This window comes from Lutra lutra, chromosome 12, assembly GCF_902655055.1.
Source record: "Lutra lutra chromosome 12, mLutLut1.2, whole genome shotgun sequence".
Taxonomy (NCBI): domain Eukaryota; kingdom Metazoa; phylum Chordata; class Mammalia; order Carnivora; family Mustelidae; genus Lutra; species Lutra lutra.
The window spans coordinates 92067115-92089713 of NC_062289.1; the positions used below are offsets into that span (position 1 = coordinate 92067115).

Consider the following 22599-nt stretch of genomic DNA (forward strand, 5'->3'; position numbering starts at 1 on the left):
TCAGTGGGTGAATGCCCAGAAGAGCAGGGAGCCTTCAGGACCCTGTCTAAATCCATTCTGCTGGGTCTGGCTCTCGATTTCCTCATTAGCTTCTGCTCTTAGAGTTTCCCCACCTGCTTCCTATCCTGCCTCCTGCTGCTCATGTCCTAGCCGAACTGAACCCATTTGTTCCCTAAAGATCCCATGCCCTTTTTGGATTCTGGGTCTTCTCACAGTTCTTCTGCCTGAAGAGGCCTCACTAATGACTGCCAACCTTTAGGTCTTAGGTTAAAATATCCTTTCTTCTGGGAAGTGGTCCGTGAAACTTCTTGGTCCAGGCTCCGGCTTCCTGTAGCTCTTTGAACTTCTCTTACTGTAGAACTTAGAACAATTTCTTATTATTTCTGCTATCTTTCCACAAGACTCTGAGTTCCAGAAGGTTAGCACCCATTGCTTACATAGTCACCATTTTACCCCATCTGCCTAGCATGGTACTAAATAGACATTGGAAGAAATAATAAAGTTTATACATTCATAAATGTGTATGTGTATATATTTACTCACATACAAATATGAGAGAGTGAGCAGATGAGAACCAGAAAGGGGATGATTTGGAATACGGTGAAAAATGTAATGATGTCACTCAAGGGTGCAAATGGGAACACTTGGTGTTTGTGTGTAGATAACTCAAAATCTAGTAGCCTGGTGAAAGGAGGTTAGCAGAGCTGATACGGACTGGGGCAAGAGATTGTTTTACCAGTAATTCATATTGTAGGTTCATTATCATGGCATTTTAAGGCCTCTTTTTAAAGATTTTATTTATTTATTTGATAGAGATCACAAGTAGGCAGAGACGCAGGCTCCCCTCTGAGCAGAGAGCCCAATGTGGGGCTCGATCCCAGGACCCTGGGATCGTGACCTGAGCCAAAGGCAGAGGCTTTAAGCCACTGAGCTACCCAGGCACCCCTTAAGGCCTCTTATAAGTAAAAGTCTAGTGGGGTGCCTGGGTGGCTTAGTTGGTTCAGCATCCAACTCTTGGTTTCTGCTCAGGTCATGGTCTTGAAGGTTGTAAGATTGAGCCCTGTAGGCCCCGAGCTCAGCAGGGAGTCTGCTTAAGATTCCCTCTGCACCTCCCCCTGCTTACATGCTTGCCCTCTCTCTCTCTGAAAATCAATCAATCTTTAAAAAAAAAAAAAAAATAGAAGTAAGGACACCTGGGTGGCTCAGAAGGTTGAGCGTCTGCCTTCGGCTGGGGTAGTGATCCTGAGGTCCTGGGGCCCAGCTCTGTGTTGGGCTTCCTGCTCAGCCAGGAGTCTGCTTCTCCCTCCCCTCTTTCCTCCCACCCTTGCTCATGCTCTCTCTCAAATAAATAAAATCTTTAAAAATACATTTAAAAGAGGAAGAAATAAAAGTCTAGAGAAAACTTGGGTTGCCAGTACCTTTACAGTGTGAAGAAAGCAAGAAATTAATTGTGGGAAATCTGCCCACCAGGCTCGTGAGCCCATTAACAGAGCAAAGAGAATCCTTTCTTGTCACTACTGGGAAGCAGGGCATTCAAGATTAATGTGTGATCCTATGGCCATTAGAAACATAATAATGAGGCTGCACCCCAAAATGTTTTTCTACCTGTGAGAGCTTCCTGCTTACCATACACACTAGCTCCCATCTGTTTCATAAACGTTGGCCAGCCTGCCATGAGTAATGGCCGCTCCGTCACTTAGGGGACAAATGTTCCATTTGCGCTGCATCATGGGGAGTTTGCATGGACGTGTCATCCACTTCCTGCCGGCCAACAAAGCAGTCACTTGAGGCAGAGCTAGTCCAGGCAAGGTATCCCAAGACAGGCAGTGACTGAATCGCCAGGGCCTGGCATAAAAGTTTGCTTCTCAAAGAGCAAGTTTTCATTTGTGCCATAATATATAGGAAGCCTTGTTTATTTATTCACTTGTTTGCTCTTTGACCCCCTCGTGATAGCGAGCCTAAATTCCAACAAGGAACGAGCATGGTGCGTGATGAGTTATGAAGGAAGAGAGATGAATGTCAGACTGGAGTCAGTGTCCCATCTAAAGGAGGCAGGTGCTTTTCAGCTCCGGCCAGTTGTTTCTCTGGGATAGATTTTTTTTTTTTTTTTTTTTAAGATTTTACTTACTTGTCAGAGAGAGAGAGTTTACAAGCAGAAGACGTGGCAGACAGAAGGAGAAGCAGCCTCCCTGCTGAGCAAGGAGCCCTGTATGGGGCTCGGTCCCAGGATCCTGGGATCTGACCTGAGCCAAAGGCAGATGTTCAACCGACTGAGCCACCCAGACATCCCTCTGGGATAGATTTGTAATACTGCTTTCCAGGCATTCCATTTTCCCTCCTGCAGTGGTTCTTCCTGCAAGGGCATGATATATCCTCTCCCCGTTGACTGGTTTTGGCCAATGAAACGTGGGTGGAAGAGGCGTGTGTCACTTCTGGGTGAAAGCCATAAGCTTGGTTTGTTATGTCTCCTTTTCCTTTGGCCTCAGTGACTGTCAGTGTTCCAGATGGAGCTTGGGGAGAGGCAGAGTGCAGAGCCACAGCCTCCCTAGATGGAAATGGAGCGTGAGTGAGAAAACAGTTTGAGATTTTGGCCTTGTTTTTGTGGCATTGCTCACCTATCCTAACTATATATGTAGTATTCCAAATCTTTGGATTTTTTTTTCCCCTAGAGAAGCCATAAACCCAGATTTTTTGTGAAATATGTATATTTTAAATTTTATAATGAACCAATTATATATATAACATATGTATAACAATTATAAATATAGCATATAACAAATTATATATGTATGTAACATACACACACAATATTCAGAAGGTAGGCCAGAACACACGTGTAGACCATTGGTTTCCCACCGGTAGGCAAGATACAAGGTATGTCGTGGTATACAAAACAGACATGCTCCTTAGCTTATAGGGCTTACAGGAAAAAAATGTTGGACCAAAAAAAAAAAAAAAGTAAAAATAATTATTGAGTTGTCCTTGTGATAAGCACTAAAAGAGACGTATAGGGTGACGTGAGAGCTACCTAAGGGGGATTAATCTAGATGAGGGCCAGGAAAGGCTTCACTAGGAGGTGAGAAAGGCTTGGCTAGGTCAAGGGCAAAGCCCTGGGGCTGGGAACAGGTGAGAATGGCCGGGTGAAAGGTCCTGAATGGGGAAGTAGGGACTCTAACCCTAATCCTAACTCCGAAGTTGAGGAGCTGAAAGAATTTCAATGTAGCTGGAGCTCCAAGGGGCAAGAGATGAGGCTCAAGTGGTGAGGGAGTCTTTGTAGGCCATAAAGAATAATTTGAAGTTTAGCCGAGGGTAATAGGGAGCCAGTGAATGATTCTTAGTGAGGGATGGTCATATTCTGAAGTTGTGACATTTAATCATTTATTATTTTTTTATTGGTTTATTTGACATTTCTTCTAGTGTCCACTTTGTGGCAGGCATTGTGCTAAGCCCAGGAAATGCAAAAATAAATTCTGACCTCAAGGCACTTGTAGCTTAACTTCATAAGATTGGTGCCACGTAGACACAGCTATAAGTAAAAGTAGACAGTGGTATGTCTTCATCATTTACTTATTTATTCACAACAGACATTTTTTGAGCACTTAAACATATGTGCCATGCACTTTTGGTACACATTGGGTTTATTGTGAGCAAGACATTATGGATCTTACAGTTTAAATCACCTCATATGGCAAAGTTTCTTTATTTCTAAAATGGAAAAGTATTTGCATCACAACAAAATTGTTATGTTTACATGAGAGAAAGTACTTAGCATAATGTCTAGAAGATAAGTGAGCTATAAGAGATAGCTACTTACTATCATCATTATTATTATTATAGTTACCTCATGGTAGAGAAGAATCCCTAAGACCAATATGATTAGAGGTACTGGAGGTAGAAGGGGTCGGCCAGAGAAAAATGAGTGGCTCCAGAGAGGCTAGAACTAATTAGAACTGGCAAGGGTGTTTGTGTGTGTGTGTGTGTGTGCATGCGCACATGCCTGCTGTACATGCATGTTGGAGGGTCACTGTAACATGCCTTTGACTAGTAGAATATTAAGATTATGATTGGCAGGTAATATGACCTTCCCTGAGTGAGGAGAGGAAAGAAGATGGGGAATGAGGCTGAGAGCTAAAGCTGATACACAGGGAGATTCATAGAGTACACAGGAAGTGAATATGTGGTCATTTCCTGCTAGATTCAGTATGTGTGGTCTTTTGGGGTGCATAACCATTGGCAGGATGACCATAATCCTTCCTGAATAAATTAAGAGAATAAATAATACATTTCCAAGGCATCTGTCACCTCTGCTAAGGCCCTCCAACATTCAGCTAAGTCAGGCAGATAGGTGCACTAAGCCTGAGTCAGAAGGTGCTCTCTGCATTGGAGGTTGGGGTGTTAGGTAATAGGGCAGCCATTTTGACATTGAATGAATCTTTCTCAGTGTTTGGTAATAATATGGTATAGACGCTCTATAAAGATGCTATTTTGGGGCACCTGTGTTGCTCGGTCAGTTAAGCCTCTGTCTCTTGATTTCAGCTCAGATGATGATCTCAGGGTTGTGAGACAGAGCTCCACAATGGGATCCACACTCAGCCTGAAGTCTGCTAGAGATCCTTTCTTTCCCTCTCCTCTGCCCTCCCCACTATCCCCCACCCCTTGCTCTCTCTCTAAAAAAAAAAAAAAAAAAACTTAAAAAAATTTTGAAAGTGCTATATTATAAGCCAGATTATAAGTATGTCATGTGTATGTACATGTATATTTTGCTAAACCATAAAGAGCAGCACTGTCCAACAGGCATATAATAACAACTAAATATATAATTAGCATTTTTCTACTAGCCACACAGTGACAGTAAAAATAAACATGCAAAATTAATTTTAGTATTTTATTTAACATAATATATCCAAAGGCAAATGTTATATTTCAACAGGTAATCAATGTAACAATTATTTATTAGGTATTCTACATTTTTTTTTCATCTTCAGTCTTTGAAATTCAGTGTGCATTTTATACTTAACAGCTCATGTCTGTTTTGACCAACCACATGTGCTAATGACTAGCAGTATTGGGCAGCATGGAATACAGAACAATGACTTTCAAATGTTTTTGACCAGGGTAAGAAACACACACACAAATGAAGCAGAACTTTGAAACACTATGAAACTTGCGCTCTGCTATTTTCTATTCTGTTCTATTCAATTTTTTTAAAAAATGCTGGTCATGACCCACTAAATCGATTTTATGACCACCTGTGGGTGGAGGCCTGCAGTTTGAAAACCACAGATACGGAAAGCATGTGGGGTTACATCTTGAATGGGAGGTTAAAGGTAGGGGTTCTGGTGTTAGTGCTTCAGGCAAAAATCTTGTGTGGCCCAAATTACCTTAAATTGCCCTGGGTCTTTACAAGGGCAAAAGGCAAGAATTAACTTATCTTGTTTCTCTTTACATTTTGATTGTGAACCTTCCTTTCTCTGCGGCACTGGAGCCAAATCCTAGTGTGATTGGTTTTAAGAGCCACAGGATAAATTTTTCTCTCTTTTTCATAATTGAATTCAGATAAGGTAAATGTGTGTGTTGCCAACACCCTGGATACAATAGATGTTCAACTGATTTACATATATCTTCCTCTCCTATAGGCGTGAAGTCTTAGAGGAGCCAAAAAATGGCCTTGGGATGAGGGCCATGAGCCACCCTGAAATTATATGCAGCTTAAAGATGTTGCGACTTGTCTTGCAAAGATCTTTGTTCCAACAAAGGTAAGAAAACAGTTGGTCCAGTGTGCTTATAATAACGTGGGTAGACTTTCTGAAGCGGGGCCCTGCAAATAGACAAACAAACAAACAACAACAAAAAAACAAAAACAGATTAACAGGAGAGGAGGTATACACATTTTATTTGGTAGTAATATTAATATTTATTTATTTATTTTTACCTGTACGGAGGCCTGAAGCCTTCTTAGAAAAGAAATGAAGACCCAAAGCGGTGATTAGACCCGGGGTCTTCTATACCATCTAAACAAAAGAAAGTACATTTGTGGAGAAGTGACAAGGCAAAGGAGAAGGGGTCTGGGCTTTTAGGTGTAGCAGATTGTGGAAAGGTAAATATATGGGAGAAACTAACGGAAGATAGGAGTTATTTTAGTAAAGTTTGTCATGAAGGCTTATTTTGGTGCTCAGGTTCTGTCTCCAGTGTTTGTTTTCTCTCCTGGTCCAGAAGGGAGGGGATGACCCTCACAAAGGGAAAGGTCCTACTCTTAGGTAGACGAGGGAGAACAGAGAACTCCTTGTGTTGGCTGCTTCTTAATTACCTTTACCTCCAGACAAGCCTCGTGCGAAAGTGGCTATTGTGGGCTGGCATATTCTGATCCCCTTCAGGACACATGGGAACAGCTCACTAATCTTGCAATCTTAAGGATCCGAATCAATCCTGGGGATCCAAAGGGATCCAAAGGATCCAGAAGCCTCCGAAGGTGCAAAATGCATGTCTGGACATTCCCTGGGACCCCATCTGAAGCCTGTGCATCCCTTGAAAGTCATGCTAAAATGCCTCTGACTGACCAGAGGCAGAAACTTGATGGAAATGAGTGCCAGCAGACTCCTCAGCAATGGGAGACACGTTTGAGGACCGTCTGAGGAAAAGGGAGAAGACATGCTACAGGGACAGGCCACACCTGACCTGACCACAGCTATTTCTTTGGAGACATGCCACGGGATCTCTGAAGGCCAGGAACCTGTGGCCCCTGTGCTCATTATCCCAGGTGCCTCTTCTCTCCTGGTAACAGCTGATTGGACTAGAGGTGGTCACTTGACTGCAGTCCAGCCAATCGGAGTCTTTGTTTCTTGAGAATTTGCATAAAGAGAACTAGAAATTAGCCGCGTTGGGCACTGGAGCTCTTTTTTTTTTTTTTTTTAAGATTTTATTTATTTATTTGTCATAGAGAGAGAAGTGAGAGTGAGCACAGGCAGACAGAGTGGCAGGCAGAGGCAGAGGGAGAAGCAGGCTCGCTGCCAAGCAAGGAGCCCGATGTGGGACTCGATCCCAGGACGCTGGGATCATGACCTGAGCCGAAGGCAGCTGCTTAACCAACTGAGCCACCCAGGCGTCCCGGCACTGGAGCTCTTAAAGGGTATGGGCGTGGGTGAGAGCCAGGGTTGGTGTCATGGCAAGCTGACGCCCAGGTAGACGTAGGTTATGAAGAAGCAGAACAGTGAAACTTAACAGAGGAAGCTGATTTGCAGAGTAATTTAAGAAGTAGAAAGAAGCCAAGAGGAGCGAGTACTTTCTGGGTCATGTGAGGGTAGCTCAGTGGTTCTCAATAGGAGGTGATTTTTTTTTTTTAAAGATTTTATTTATTTATTTGACAGAGATCACAAGTAGGCAGAGAGGCAGGCAGAGAGAGAGAGAGGGAAGCAGGCTCCCTGCTGAGCAGGGAACCCGATGTGGGGCTCGATCCCAGGACCCTGGGATCATGACCTGAGCCGAAAGCAGAGGCTTTAACACACTGAGCCACCCAGGTGCCCCTAGGAGCCACCCAGGCGCCCCTAGTGATTTTTAAAAAAGATTTTATTTATTTATTTGACAGAGATCACAAGTAGGCAGAGAGGCAGGCAGAGAGAGAGGGGGAAGCAGGTTCCCTGCTGAGCAGACAACCCGATGTGGGGCTCCATCCCAGGACCCTGAGATCATGAGCCCATCCGAAGGCAGAGGCTTAACCCACTGAGCCACCCAGGTACCACAGAAGTGATTTTTATACCCAGTACCCCACCTCTGCAAGGGATATTAGTCAGTGTCTGGAGACATTTTTGATAGTCCCAACTGGGTGAGGGGAATGCTCTCCGTATTTAGTGGGTAGAGGCCAGAGGGATGCTGCTTAAATATTCTGTGATGCCCAGAACAGCCCCCCCAACAAAGAATGGTCTAGCCCCCTCAAATGTCAGTAATGTCCATGGTAGTAGTAGTTTTTTCTGTCTGGGTCCTTAAAATAAATTCCACCTTATTTAAACTGTCTTGAATATATTTTCTCCCTACCCCACTTCTGTCTCGCTGATAGTAATACTAGCTAATATTTATTGAGTGTTTACTATGTGCTAGTCTCATGTTAAGCACTTTCAGACATTCACACATTTAATCTTCCAAAGCAACCTTATAAGGCAGGAATTATTATTAATTCATTTTATAGATGGAGAAACTGAAGCTTAACTCAGTTAACTTACCCAAGACAAGAGTCAAGAAAGCTTGGCCTTAGAGCTCGGGCTCTTAATTATGATGTACAAAGACTAAGGCCAAAAAGCTATAAAAGCAGCCACAGGAATTCAAAAGGCTCCATATCTTTGAGAGGGGAACATGAATTTAGGAGCAAAAATCCAACATGCTCGACAGCAACAGAAGATAATACCATTTTAGAGTCCGGTAATGGTAATAATGAACACTTTCAAGTGTTTATTGTGTTCAGTACTTCTCTGCTTTGCAAATATTGGCTTATGAGGCTGCTTTTCTTATTCTCATCCCTATTTTACAGATGAGGAAACCATGGTACAGTACAGTGAAGTAAATGTCACAGAGCTAGTAAATGGCAACGAAAATTCCATCCCAGATACTCTGGCTCAAAAATCTGTGCATTTTCCAACATAGACTATTTCTCAGTAAAAGCAAAAAGAAACATTTGCGGTATTAAACATAAGTCAAGGCCCTTGTATTTTAAGATTCAAGTTAAAAGAAGAGCCTGGGTAAAGAGAAAACAATGTGAGTTGAGATTTTAAGGTATGAATATGCAGGTTCAAATTCAGGAGGTCCATTAATGCTGCCGCGACTGGGATGGGGGACTGGCACGGATGCCTTGGATGCTTGACTTAAGGCTGAAATGGCAAAGTGGACCTGAAGTGAACTGAATTCCATGGTGAGAGTTTGAGGCTTATTCTCTTAGTCTGGTAGAGCCAAAGGTTGGGGGCAAAGGAACGAAGATTATGGTCAGATAGGTTAGAAAGAGTCCCCTGTGACAGTGCCAAGCATACATTGGGGCAGTGAGGAAGTAGAGTCAGGGAGTCTTGCCATGTGAGACTGACCTTGGCCAGAGGGCAGGGCATAGTGAGGATTTGAGAAGTGGGTCAGAGGTAGAAAGTTTTGACTCAGCATATGGCTGGACTTAGGGCCAAGAGAGGGAGGAGGTAAAAATAGACAGTAAGATCCTAGATGGGATTTGGTAGTTGGTGAATCTGGAAAAGGAATGTAGCAAATGGGACCCCAAAAGTGTATTTTTTAAAAGTAAAAGCAATACTGGGTGTCTGGCTGGCTCAGTTGGTAGAGGGTGTGATTCTTGATCTTGGGGTCGTGAGTCCAAGTCCCATGTTGGGCATCAAGATTACTTAAAAATAAAATCTTAAATGGAAAAACAGTACAATGTGACTTTGAACATGGTAGATGTAGTAAAATTCTCTAATCTTAACCACTAGATATAATCCACTTTAAGTTATGGTCTAAAAATATGTTTTTATAAATGTGTGAATGTGTGTATTAATCCTGGATTATATTATTCTGCATTTTTCTCACAATATATTATGTGCTTCTTTCCAAACCAATTCATATACATTTACAACATTATTTTTAATGGCTACATAATATTCATGATACATAATATTCCATTGCCTTGCTATATTAAGATTCATTTAGCCAACTGACTATTGATGGAAATTTGGGTTGTTTCCAGTTTTCTATTTGTATGTTTTTTATTACCAACAAAGCAGTGGTCTTTGTATATCTTTGAATTTTTGTGCCAATGGATTTATGCTATAAATTTTTCATAGAATGGCTGGGTCAAAGATTGAGCACATTTAAAATTTTGATAAATTCTTCTAAATTGCCAGATAACCAGTTTTTAGGAGAGGTTAATGAGTTCCGGTTTGGTCAAGTTAAGGTCAGGGTGTCAAAGGTCAAAGATCACTGTGGATCCCCCCAAATCATTAATAACCCAGGTTAGGACTCTGAACAAAAGTGACAACTAGAGATATGCCAGAGGCAGAACTATGAGAATTCTAAGCAGAAAATAAATAGATCAGTTCTTCCTGTTACGCTGTCTTTAGCAACGTGTGCTGCTCCTTTGCAGCATTCCTACAAGTGTCCTTGCTTAATTATGCCACAGATTATTCAGTAACGGTGTCACCAGCTCACCTGTAAATACGACCAAGAGTAGAGATCATATCTGTCTTGTTCCTCTCAGTAACGTCTGTGGGTCTGAGAGCGACAATGCCCGGTAGGTGCTCAACGCTAGTATTTGAAGAGCGAATATTGAGGGGATATGAGACAGTGAGCTGCTTGTGTGTGTAGATTGTATCTCATTCATCTCTGTATCCCACGGCCTATAACAGTGCTTGGCAAATAGTAGGCACTCAATAAATTTTTGTGTAATGAGTTGTGATGGTTTATTTTATGTGTCAACCTGACTGGGCCACAGGACACCCAAATAGCTGATGTAATATTATCTCTGGTTATGTCCCTGAGGGTGTTTCTGGAAGACATTAGCATATGAATTGGTGAATTCAGTAAAGCAGATGGCCCTAATTTGTTGAGGACCGAAATAGAATAAAAAGGTAGAAGAAGTTTGAATGAACTCCGTCCAACTGAGCTGCTTCTGCCCTTGGCCTTCCTGGTTTCAGGCCATCAGATCTACTGGAATCCACACCATTAACTCTTTGGCTCTTCTCGAACTACGTGGCTGACTTTCCTGGCTCTCTACCTTACGGAAGCCAGGTTGTGGGACTTCTTAGCCTTGATAGTTACATGACCCAATACCTTACAATAAATCTCTTTATGTTGAAGAGATCTATCTCCTATCGGTTCTTTCTGTCTGGAGAACCCTAACTAAAACACAGGTTAATGGCCTAATTCTTTTCCATTCATTTCACTCTATGCAGAAATCATTCCAGTGGCTTCAGAGTTATCCCAAATAACCAAGTATGTTCAATGCCAAGGTAGTTGGTGGCTCAAGTCTGTCGAGTGGCTAGCTGAAAACCATTCTGTAAAAGATTTGACCCGAGTTTTCTCCTCTTTGCCTCACACACCTTTTTTAATCTATCAGAAGCTCTGCACGGTCTCAGATCAAATAAAGGCCCTCAAGAAACCAGTGATGGCTATCAGAGCTCTGCACACTTCATTGGAAAGCCATAAACACAATTACTAGATCATTAAGGATTGTAAAACAGAAGCTTTGAAGCAACATGCACAGAATTGTCTAGTTGGGCATGAACAGTGTCCTACACATGCCAGTGCCTCCCTGTTGGAAGCCCCCTAGGAAAAGACAGAAGACTGTGAACAGAAATGTCTTAGAGGCATAAAGAAATCAGATAAGGAAGACCTGGGTTCTACTGACAACTCTGATGCCCCTTGGGTGATACAGTTATTGAACTCTGAGAGCCTCTGTTTCCTCTCCTGAAAAATAGGGTACTAAGGACTGGTTTCATTAATGCCTTACTTAATTCTTCACCCCTTCTATTAGGTTCCTAGGGTTGCCTTAACAAAGTGCCATACGTTGGGCAGCTTGAACAGCAGAAGTTTATTGTCTTACAGTTCTGGAGGCTAGAAGTCCAAGATCAAAATGTCAGTAGTGTTGGTTCTTTCTGAGGATTGGTTGGTGGCGGGGAGGGGTGGGTTGAGGGAGGGAATCTGTTCCATGCTTCTCTCCTTGGCTTGTAGATGGCCATTTTTTCCCCTTTTGTCTTCACATTGCCTTCCCTCTGGGTTTCTGTGTTTCCCTTCTTATAAGGACACTTGTCACAAGGGATTAGGACCCACTCTAATGACCTCATTTTAACTTGATTACCTTTATAAAGACGCTATCTCCAGATAGTGTCACCTTCTAGGATACTGGGGGTTAGGAGTTCAACATATGAATCTTGGGGAGACAGTTCAACTCATGATACCCCTCCTGTACCCACAGCCTTCAAGTTTCACTCATAAAAGAGGTGGAGTCCATTTACCTGTCCTTTGAATCTGTGCTACCCACATGTCTTAGTTTGGCCAGTGAGGTATTAGATGTAATACAAGCAGAGGTCTGAAAAAGTATGCATTTCTACTTTCACTCTGTTTTTCTGCAATTGCCATGGGAAAATTCTCTGGCGAGTCTTCTGTATTGTGGGGCCACATTATCCCATGCATTTTAGCTGAGGCCATCTTAGATCAGCCAACAGCCAGCCAAATTCCAGACATGAGATTGAGTCCAGCCAAGATCAGCAGAGCACTTAGATAACTGGCTATTAACCAAAGACATGTGAGCAAGGCAGCAAGGTCAGATGAACCCAGTCCAGGCTAGCTGAACCCCGTATAAATGTTTATTACTATATGCCCTGGAGGTTTATGTGGTTGTATGTTATGCAGCATTATTGGGAGAATATATGACTGATACAGGATTAGGAATATCTACTCACTGAGTTGTGCAGACCTAGGAGAAATTAAGTAGTGTTAAATGAATTGTAGCCATGGTATTATAGTGTTTTATGAACCCTTGAGTATTACGTGGAAGTAAAGAGTTACCAATATACATTAACATGCTGTGTAATAATAGTGATAAGAGGTTTGAATGAATAAAGCTAACAAATTGGGTGTTGGGTATAAACTATAAATTTGAGTATACACTTATGCACATAAATCATTCATGATATTATATGATGTCTACTCTGTGTGGATTCTTAGAGCCACCTCTGAGAAAAATAAGGCTCAGAGAATCAAAATGAGTTATTCCAAGTCACATAGGTAGTAAGTGGCAGAGCTTTCACCAGAATATGAGATATTTATGACTTGCCTAACATGGGATAACGTGTGTTTTCATATCTCCTCCTAAGGAAGCTGTTGGCTTTAAAACATGATCAGAGATGATCACTTTATTTATTGAAATCTTTGGTCTTGATTTGAAGTTTGAAGTTGGGGCAGAAAAAATTAGACATTCACCCCTCTGTTCATCTATCCATCCATCCGTCCATCCTTGCATCAACCCACCCACCTACCCATCCATCCATCCATCCATCTACTCATCCATCAACCCGCCTATCCACTCATTCAACAAATCACAATTGAGGGCCTACTGTGCATCAGGCACTCTACTGGACACTGTATGTACTCTGTTTCCATCTGTTTTCCTTTCTCTTGCTGTTCCATTCTTTTTCTCATCAGTGCCTCCTCTTTCATTGTCCTCTGTAAATGTGGGCAAGAATGGATAAAAACTGCTTTACTTGTTGGAGCAAGTGTGGATAAGATTGATGCTCATGGTTTTAGTTCATTTGCAGTGTTAACTGCTGTGAGCACACCTTGACACACCTCAGTTTTGTTTTGTTTTATTTTGTGGTTTTGAAAGACCGTGCAGTATGGTGTTAAAAGCATGCCGATAAGAACAAATACTCCACTGCAGCTTTCCAGAGGCCCCAGTTGGAAGCTGGAAATGATATGTTTCTGAAGTTGAAAGTTCTTTCCAACCATTGTCCATCCATTCATCCATTCTTTTTGCCCCTTTTTATCACCCACCAGGTCAGGCTGTATATGACGGCACTGAACCGAAGGGTGGACATCTGTTGGGCAGCGGCGCACAATTATATAGAGCTTCTTATATGCCAGCATGTTCTAAGTACTGCCCATACTTGTTGGTCTCCACAACAACCCTGTAAGGTATGTATTCCTCCTTTTATAGATGATGAAACTGAGGTGTGGGAGAGGTGGGGTTTACCCAGAGTTACATGGATGCATGAATGGTAAGTGACAGAGCTCTGACCTCTAGATCCCAAGTCTGTCTTCCATACTGCCTCTCTAAAATCTCTGCTGGCATTTCCACTGAAGGCCATATCCTCCTCTGGACCACTGTTGGGTAGGTCTGCACTGCCACCACTCTTGAGCATGCCAGATACTGATGCCAGTGGGGACATGAAAGTGAGTGCTCTCTTCAGAGTAAAGCTACTACATATTTCAGCCTGGAATGTGAAACCAGATCCCCTCACTCACTTGTCAATCCCACAGTCTTTCCAGTCTTACCTTTCTTCTGAAACCGACCCTCAGCAGAACATCAATTAGTGCCCATCTTCAGAATAGAAGACAGCAGGGAGAGGAGAAGGAAAAGCATCTCATTTAAGCCATAATCTCTTCATCTGTGAAATGGGAGTACATTAAATGAATAGTGTAACATTAGGCTCTGACTTTTTATTGAGCACTTAGTATGTGTTAAGTATTGTGCTAAATGGTTTGCTATTTGTGTACTCTCATTTAATCCTTAAAGCAACATACAGATAGGGCTGGCCCAGAGCAGTCCAGTAACTTGTCCAAAGTCACAACAGCTAATAAGTAGGAAGCAGAACCTGTATTCAAAGTCTGTAGAACATCAAAGATTCCACTTTAACACAACACCAGTGGTTCTCACAGGGCCAATACTGCCCTCTAGGACTCTCTCCAGAAGTTTGTGGGCACAATTTTCGTAGTTATACTGATGGGGAGTTACAAAATCATGAGGGCATGATTTGCTTTAGGGGACCAGGTGAGATAGACATTCACCAATGTGGAGGACTTGTCCTTTGTCCTGCCAGACCTTCACATAGGTGAAAAATTCATATATTATCACCTGAGTTTGTTTTACATATAAACATAGAATATATTTTGCATTTTGTAAAAATTTTAAATAAAGTCTGTGCCACACATAGGGCTCAAACTCATGATCCTGAGATGAAGAGTCACATGCTCCACTGACTGAGCCAGCCAGGCACCCCCATTTTCCGTGGTTTTAGCGTACTCTGATTTTCCTAGGAATGCAGTTTACAGTATGCAACAAAGGATGATTGTAGTTTATTTTGCTGAAAACTTTATTCATAGTTGTATACCGTTTCAGAAAAATCGTAACAATGGCAACACTGTTTAGATTATTTGGGGGGCCCACACCACACCCCTGACGAAGCTTGCATTTGTAGCTATTATGCATGCAGTGATTCTGGGTTTGTGTGCCAACATCAGACTACCTTAAGGTGTCTTCCAGAATTCACATGTGAAATTGACTTTTGAAAATTATACATGTATAGGTTGTATCATTTTTTGAATTTCATTTCAGGATAGTAAAGGGCACATTGCAATATATTTGTTACAAAAAGGTGGGTAGAATGGATCATTGCTCCCAATTCTTCATTCTCTTTCTAAATGGCATTACACAGCAGTACCTTTTGCCATGTGACTTCGCAGTACCTCCCACTAGAGTGGATGGAGAATATTTCTGTGCCTCATTAGTTGGGGACTTAGCCACGAGACTTGCTTTGGCCAATGGAATATGGACAGAGATGCAAATGTGTCAGTCTTAAGCCTTGGTCCTCAAAGACATCATGTGTTTTCCCTAGCTCTCTTGTTCTCCTGCATTTTGCTATGAGAAAATCATGCTTCAGATGGCCACTGCTCCATAGAGAAAGGGGAGACCCTTAGAACAGGTCTGAACCCAACCTAAAGCCTGGAGCCAGGCTCATGGAATCCCACATGAGCTCAGCAGAACCACCACTGACCACAGACTCATAAGTTAAATAATAAGTTTATTTTTTCCTTGTAACCCATGGAGATTTTGAAATTGCACATTACACAGCAGAAACTGACTGATACAAGGAGGTGTTGGCTCTGATTAGATTGGTAAGCAGTGCATTCTGGTATACTTCCTGTAAGCAAAGCAGTTAGCTCAGGAATGCTTTATAAATAGGAATTCTGTTAGCATTGAAGAATGGGTAAATGATACCCTCATACCACGTTAAAGGGGATTGTAGATACATGGCTTTCAAATCCTTAGGGTTAGGAGCTCTGTAGTTACTCATAAACACTCCAACCACCAGGGTAAGTGCTGGTGCTTTCGAAGGGTGTAAATTCATAGAACGAGCAGGTCAGAGATAATTGACGAGTTCTCTTCTTTGAAAGGGAAACTGGCACCATGGAAACGACAAGCATGTTCAGGTTTGTGACTATGGATTATAATTACCAAGTTATTAACCAGAGCATTATGTGAAAGATTGATGGTTCTTGCTCAATGTAATGTGTCCTTTAAATGCTAAATAATAAGTTAAATGCAAGGAATAAATAAGTTCGATGGCTTATTTATGGGGTAATTATGAGATATTTTCAGCCCATAAACTAGGGCATCTGTAGAAACCCAATGCTATGGAGGAGAAAGAGCCCTGAATTAGAAATCAGGAGACCTGGATTCTCTGCCACCTGCCAGTTAGTAACCTTGAACAGGCTATGTCATTGCTCTGAGCCCCAGTTTCTTTATTTGGAAAGTTGGGGTGGGGGGTGTGAATAAAAATACCCATCTCATAGGTGATTGTTAAGAGCCATTGTCAAAGACATGATTATATAAGGTGCTAAGCACAGGACCTGACACATAATAATTGGTTACAAATGTTAGCTATCATTTTATCGTCATATATGAGATAAGAGTTTTGGCCCTTCTAGAAAGAAATTTCCTATTTTATGTTTTCAGTCAACAAGTAATTGGTAACGATATGCAGTAGACCCTCAGAGGATTCTTATTTTAAAAGACACCCTTTAGGGCGCCTGGGTGGCTCAGTTGCTTCAGCAACTGCCTTCGGCTCAGGTCATGATCCTGGAGTCCCCAGGATTGAGTTTCACATCGGCCTCCCTGCTCAGCAGGGAGTCTGCTTCTCCCGCCGACCTCTCTCCTCTCATTCTCTCTCTCTCTCCCTCTCAAATAAATAAATAAAATCTTTAAAAAAAACCCTTTATTTGTCCTTCCCGGCTTATAAAATTATCAGAAACTTGAGTAAACACAGGCAAGAACAAAGAAGAAAAAATATATATATCATCCATCTAACCCATCCTCTAAATATAACCACTGTTAACATTTTAATGTAGACTCCTAGTCTTTTTTTTTTTTTACCCATGTATAGAATTTCTTTTTTAAATCTGAAATTGGAATCATGCTGTACATGCTGATTTGCCACCTGCTTTTGAGATGTGTCCAATGTCATTAAATATTCTGCTAAAACACACTTTTTAATGGTTGCAGAGTAGGGTGTTCTGGAGGAACATTGTCTAAGTGGAGGAGTTATTCACAGAAGCCTACTTAGCGCATTCACTTAAATTATACTTTCAAGATTTTCTGAAATCTTCGTTTCAAATTGGCCTTAAATGGGCCGGGGCTTGGCTTTAAAATTCCTCTCCACCTCCTCCTTCCTCCCCTAGCTGCCCCCAGGTTCTCTGTCAAGTAGTTAATGATGGTACTAGGCACTTATTCAGTAGGGGAGCTCTCGGTTTAAAGGGTCTCCGCGGTGAGCCATTTTGTGAAAGGGAAGAATGTCATTCAAATAACCACCCTCTCATTTCTCAGTTCAGTCGAGTTATTTTTATTTTTTATTATTTTTTTTTTAAATTGGCTTCTCTCTTAGAGTAAGGTCCATCCACAGGTAAGAATTTCCCTAGTAACCTTCTTAAACGACCTTACTCGAAGCCAGGTAGCACTTTTTCTCTGTATAATTTAAAAAAAAAAAAAAAAACTTCTTTCTGTCCCCTGTCCCTCCCACAGTCTTCTGGATGGTTTATTGTCTCCTACTGGTAGTGCTCAGGTTGAGCTTCAGAGACCTGTATATAAACATTTAAAAAATTAATAGTTATGTACTTTTTTTAATGTGGCCTAGAAATATGTATAACATGTGACTTATAATGTATCTATGTATCTTGCAAATCAACCTTGTGGTTTCATGAATATTGCTTAAGGATCTGGCAGAATTTATTTACAGACAAAATTCATTTATATGAAAATAACGTTGCAAAAAGACATAGTATATGGGAATTTGGCCAGCTTTGGCAATTGCCATTTTGCCATTGATGTTTGTTAGTAAACATTGGGTAAACGTTGTCCCAGGTCAAACAACCATCATCTTCCTGGACTTCAAAAGCCCTTCCTAACCGATCTTTCTCCCACAGATGCTTTCATTTCTTGTCCTCCTCTTACCCATTCTCTATACAACAGCCAAAGTGATTTTTTTTCTTTTTCCTTTTTTCTTTTTTTTAAGATTTTATTTATTTATTTGACAGACAGAGATCACAAGTAGGCAGAGAGACAGGCAGAGAGAGAGAGAGGGAAGCAGGCTCCCCACTGAGCAGAGAGCCCGATGCAGGGCTCGATCCCAGGACCCTGAGATCATGACCTGAGCTGAAGGCAGAGGCTTTAACCCACTGAGCCACCCAGGTGCCCCCAGAGTGATTTTTTTTCAAAATGGGTTACTCTCCTTACTAATGCCTGTTGCAGGTTTCCCATTGTGCTTAAAAGTCAACATTTTTAACATTTGATTTTTCACAACAAGCCTAAGATCGGTGTTAATATCCTTCTTTCACAGGTGAGGGAACTAGAGTTCAGAAAGAATAAAGGACTGGTTCAAGGTCACATAGCTAGGAAGTGGAGGAGGAAGGACTCAAATCCAGGTCTTCTGATTCTAATGATTCTAGTTTCTGTGTAAGTCATCTCCCAGAGCGCATGATGGCAAGATGTCCTTTGCTCAACCAGTTGGAAGAAGGCAGATGTATTGATTGGTAGTGTTTGATTGGAAGTCAGAGAAGAAACACAACACAAACTGGTTTAAGCAAAGACGGGATTTTATTGCCTCAAGTAATTCAAAAGTCCAGAGGTAGGTCAGGCAGATCTGGATCCAGGAGCCTGAATGATACCATCAGGGTTCATCTCTTCTTTTTCTCCATCTCTGTGTTCTGCTTTCTTTGAGTTGATTCCATTCATAGACAAGTTTTCCCTTTGTGGTCTTACAGTGACTGCTGGACGTTCCCAGGAATACATCCTTCCCTATCTACACACAACAGGGAAAGTAAGACAGTCTTTGTGCCAGCTTTGCAGTGAAAGTTTCATTACATCTCATAGGCTCTCATTGGCTCACCCAATTATCTCTGAACCAGTGATTTCAACCACTGGATTAAGTGTTTATTTTTTATTTTTATTTACTTATTTTTTAGATTTTGTTTATTTGTGAAAGAGACAGAGGTAGCATGAGCCGGGGGAGAGGCAGAGGGAGAGGAAGAGGGACAATCAGATTCCCTGCTGAGTGTGGAGCCCAGCGCAGTTCTTAATCCTGGGACCCTGAGATCATGACCTGAGCTGAAGTCAGATGTTTAACCAACTGAGCCACCCAGGTGCCCTAGGATTTAATGTTTAATGTGCTGATTTGATTGGACCTGGGTCCTATGTTCTGACCCTTGGTTGCAGATGGAGCACATTAGATGAGACTGGAAAGGTGGTATTTCCCAGCGATAATTCAGGATACTTTGTTAGGAAAAGAGTGACTGGATGCAAGTTGGCAAAAACTGCAGAGGTCTGGCACTTTGGTCCTACCTAGGCACATGACCTTGGGCATTAGTGTGGAAAATTCAAAGGCTTGTGTAGGAAAAGGGAGAAGTAAATGGGTTTTGTAAATCTGAAGGATGGCCACATGGGATGATGGTGAGTGGTCATATGGGGGTAATGGTAGTTCTGGTCCTGGGCAGAAGCAAAGCTTAATGCCCCACTCAGTCACTGTTTCTTTTAAGGCCCATGTGCCTGGGCTCAGGTTAAGTGCAAACAGCAGATTTAAAGGAGTCGGAGGAGGCTGGTATTCCATTTCATTTCTACAGATCCTTTTTTACTCCTTTAAAATGAATGTTTATTGCTCTTTCCTAATTACAAATATAAAACATGTTTATGAAAATGGAAATAAAGAAAATACTTGGTAGGTACACTATAATTATGAGGCAACTGAAGGAATAAAAATAAATATTACCCATAATCTTGTAACTCAGACGTGACCTCTTTAGCATTTTTTTCTGACCTTTTTCCATGCATGGGAATATATTGGGTACATGTAGTGCACATGCATACACACACAAATATTTTGTTTTTATTTTTATTTTTTATTTAAAGACTTTATTTGAAAGAGAGAGAGTGCACATGAGCTCATGCATTGCGTATGAAGGTGGGGTGGGGCAGGGGAAAGGAGAGAGAATCTCAAGCAGACCCCCCAGCTGAGCCCAGACCCTGATATGGGGCTTTATCTCACAACCCTGAGATCATAACCTAAGCTGAAGCCAGGAGTTGGAGCCTTAACCAACTGAGCCACCCAGGTGCCCCTGCCCACCCCCCTCAACACAGATATTTTAAACAAAAATCTGGATCTTACATGAAGTACTTTTTAGATTTTTTTTTCCCATTTAATAATGCATCATAAGCATTTTCCTATTCATTAAATGGTTTTGTAAAGTATTAATTTTAATGACTGCATAGTTTTTCAATATGTGTGTATGTACCTAATTAATTTAACCAGTGTCCTATTACTGAATCTTGGTAGTTCGAAAGTTTCCTGTATTATTATAATATCGAGACAAACATTCATATGCACAAAGAGCTCTATTAATTTTTGTCAGGCATATTTTCAAATACGTAATACGTATCACCAGTTTGCTTGAGGGCTTTTATTTACAGATATATTTTTATTTTTATTTTTTTAAAGATTTTATTTATTTATTTGACAGAGATCACAAGTAGGCAGAGATGCAGGCAGAGACGCAGGCAGAGAGAGAGGAGGAAGCAGGCTCCCTGCTGAGTAGAGAGCCTGATTCGGGGCTCGATCCCAGGACCCCGGGATCATGACCTGAGCTGAAGGCAGAGGCTTTAACCCACTGAGCCATCCAGGCGCCCCCAGATATATTTTTATTTTAAAGTTCTTATATATTCTTCCCATTAAAACAAAAGTTTAATGAGAAAAAAATATAAAGTTCTTATATATTCTTTAAAATAGTCTATAGTTTAAATAGGGTATTAAAGTTAATAGTGAAAGATACTAGCCCTTCCCCCTTCCATTCCCTAAAGGTAATTATTGTTAGTCATCTTAACATATTCTTGCAGATCTTTTTCCATATACACCCACATCAAGCATACACCCAGGTTTGTTCATTTCTGTTTCTTCCCTCCCTTTCTCTTTCCCACAAATATTTCCTGAGTGCCAGTCTCAGCGAAACATGGTACCAGGACATTCAGTGATTGTTTCTAGGAATTTCCAATAGTCAGGGTTAGTAAGTATATACTTAAAAAACACAAAACACATGATAAATTAATATTGGTGCTTCCTATTCAAATCATGGCTATAGGGTTTATTTATTTATTTATTTTGACAATTTTCTTTATTTGAGAGAGAGAGAGAGAGATGGAGCATGAGCAGGGCAGAGGGACAGGGGGACAAGCAGACTCCCTTCTGAGTGGGTTCCCTGATGCAGGGCTCATCCCAAGACCTTGGGATCATGACCTGAGCCGAAGTTAGACTTAAGCTTAATCAACTGAGCCACCCAGGTGCTCCTATAGGGTTTATTTTTAAGACTGTGTTTTACTTAGAGTAGTTTTAGGTTTACAGGAAAATTGAGAGAACCTATAGAGATTTCTCATTTACCCTGTACCTCCATACATGCATAGCCAGCACCCCCTCACCTCCCATTATCAACATCACTTACCAGAATGGTAGAATTTTTTTTGTAACCAAAGATGAATTTACACAGACATGTCATAATTATCCAAAGTCAATACTTTACCTTAGGGTACATTTTTGGTGTTGTACATTCTATGGGCTTAGACATATTTTTAAGGACATGTATCGGTCATTATAATATATAGAGTATTTTCTCTGCCCCAGAGAATTCTCTGTGCTCCGCTTATATTCATTTCTCCCCATATGCCCCCCTACCCCCTGACCCCTGGCTATCACTGATCTTTTTATTGTCTCTCTTGCATAGTTTTGCCTTTTCTGGAATGTCATATAGTTGGAATTACACAGTATGTAGCCTTTTCATATTGGTTTCTTATACTTAGGAATATGCATTTAAAGTTCTCCATGTCTTTTTTATGGCTTGATAGCTAATTTCTTTTTAGCGCTAAATAGTATTCCTTTATATGGATGGACCATTCATGTTCTGAAGGACATCTTGGTTGTGTCCAGGTTTTGGCAATTACGAGTAACGCTTCTGTAAATATCCATATACAGTTTTTGTGTGGACACAAGTTTTCAGTTCCTCTGAGTAAACACCAAGCAAAGACTGTGATTGCTGGATCGTATGCTAAGAGCATGTTGTTTTGTGAGAAGTAGGGTTTTTATTTAACCTCAACACTCTTAACTCTGTATTTCCTTCCCCCAATGCTGAGAATCTTGGTTCCCAGAGATACCACCATAATTTTCTTTTTTGCCTCAAAATCCTTCAATACACATACACCAGTCTGGAAATGGTAATATCCTCATTTACACCATCAATCTGATTAGTACAAATAGTTTAGGATTTTTTTTTTTTAAAGATTTTATTTATTTATTTGACAGAGAGAAATCACAAGTAGGCAGAGAGGCAAGCAGAGAGAGAGGAGGAAGCAGGCTCCCCGCCGAGCGGAAAGCCCGATGTGGGGCTTGAACCCAGGACCTGGGATCATGACCTGAGCCGAAGGCAGCGGGTTAACCCACTGAGCCACCCAGGCGCCCCAGGATTTTTTTAATTGAGGTAAAACACATAACATAAAAATCACCATTTTAAGCTATTTTATTTTATTTTTTTTGCATTTCTTTTTTTTAGCCACTTTAA

At 41.3% G+C, this 22599-nt stretch overlaps 1 protein-coding gene across 2 annotated transcripts in view; it reads left to right on the top strand.

Moving 5' to 3' along the window:
- SUDS3 (SDS3 homolog, SIN3A corepressor complex component) overlaps positions 1–22599 on the top strand; it is a 210080-nt gene that overhangs the window by 65655 nt on the left and 121826 nt on the right. The window lies entirely within an intron of this gene.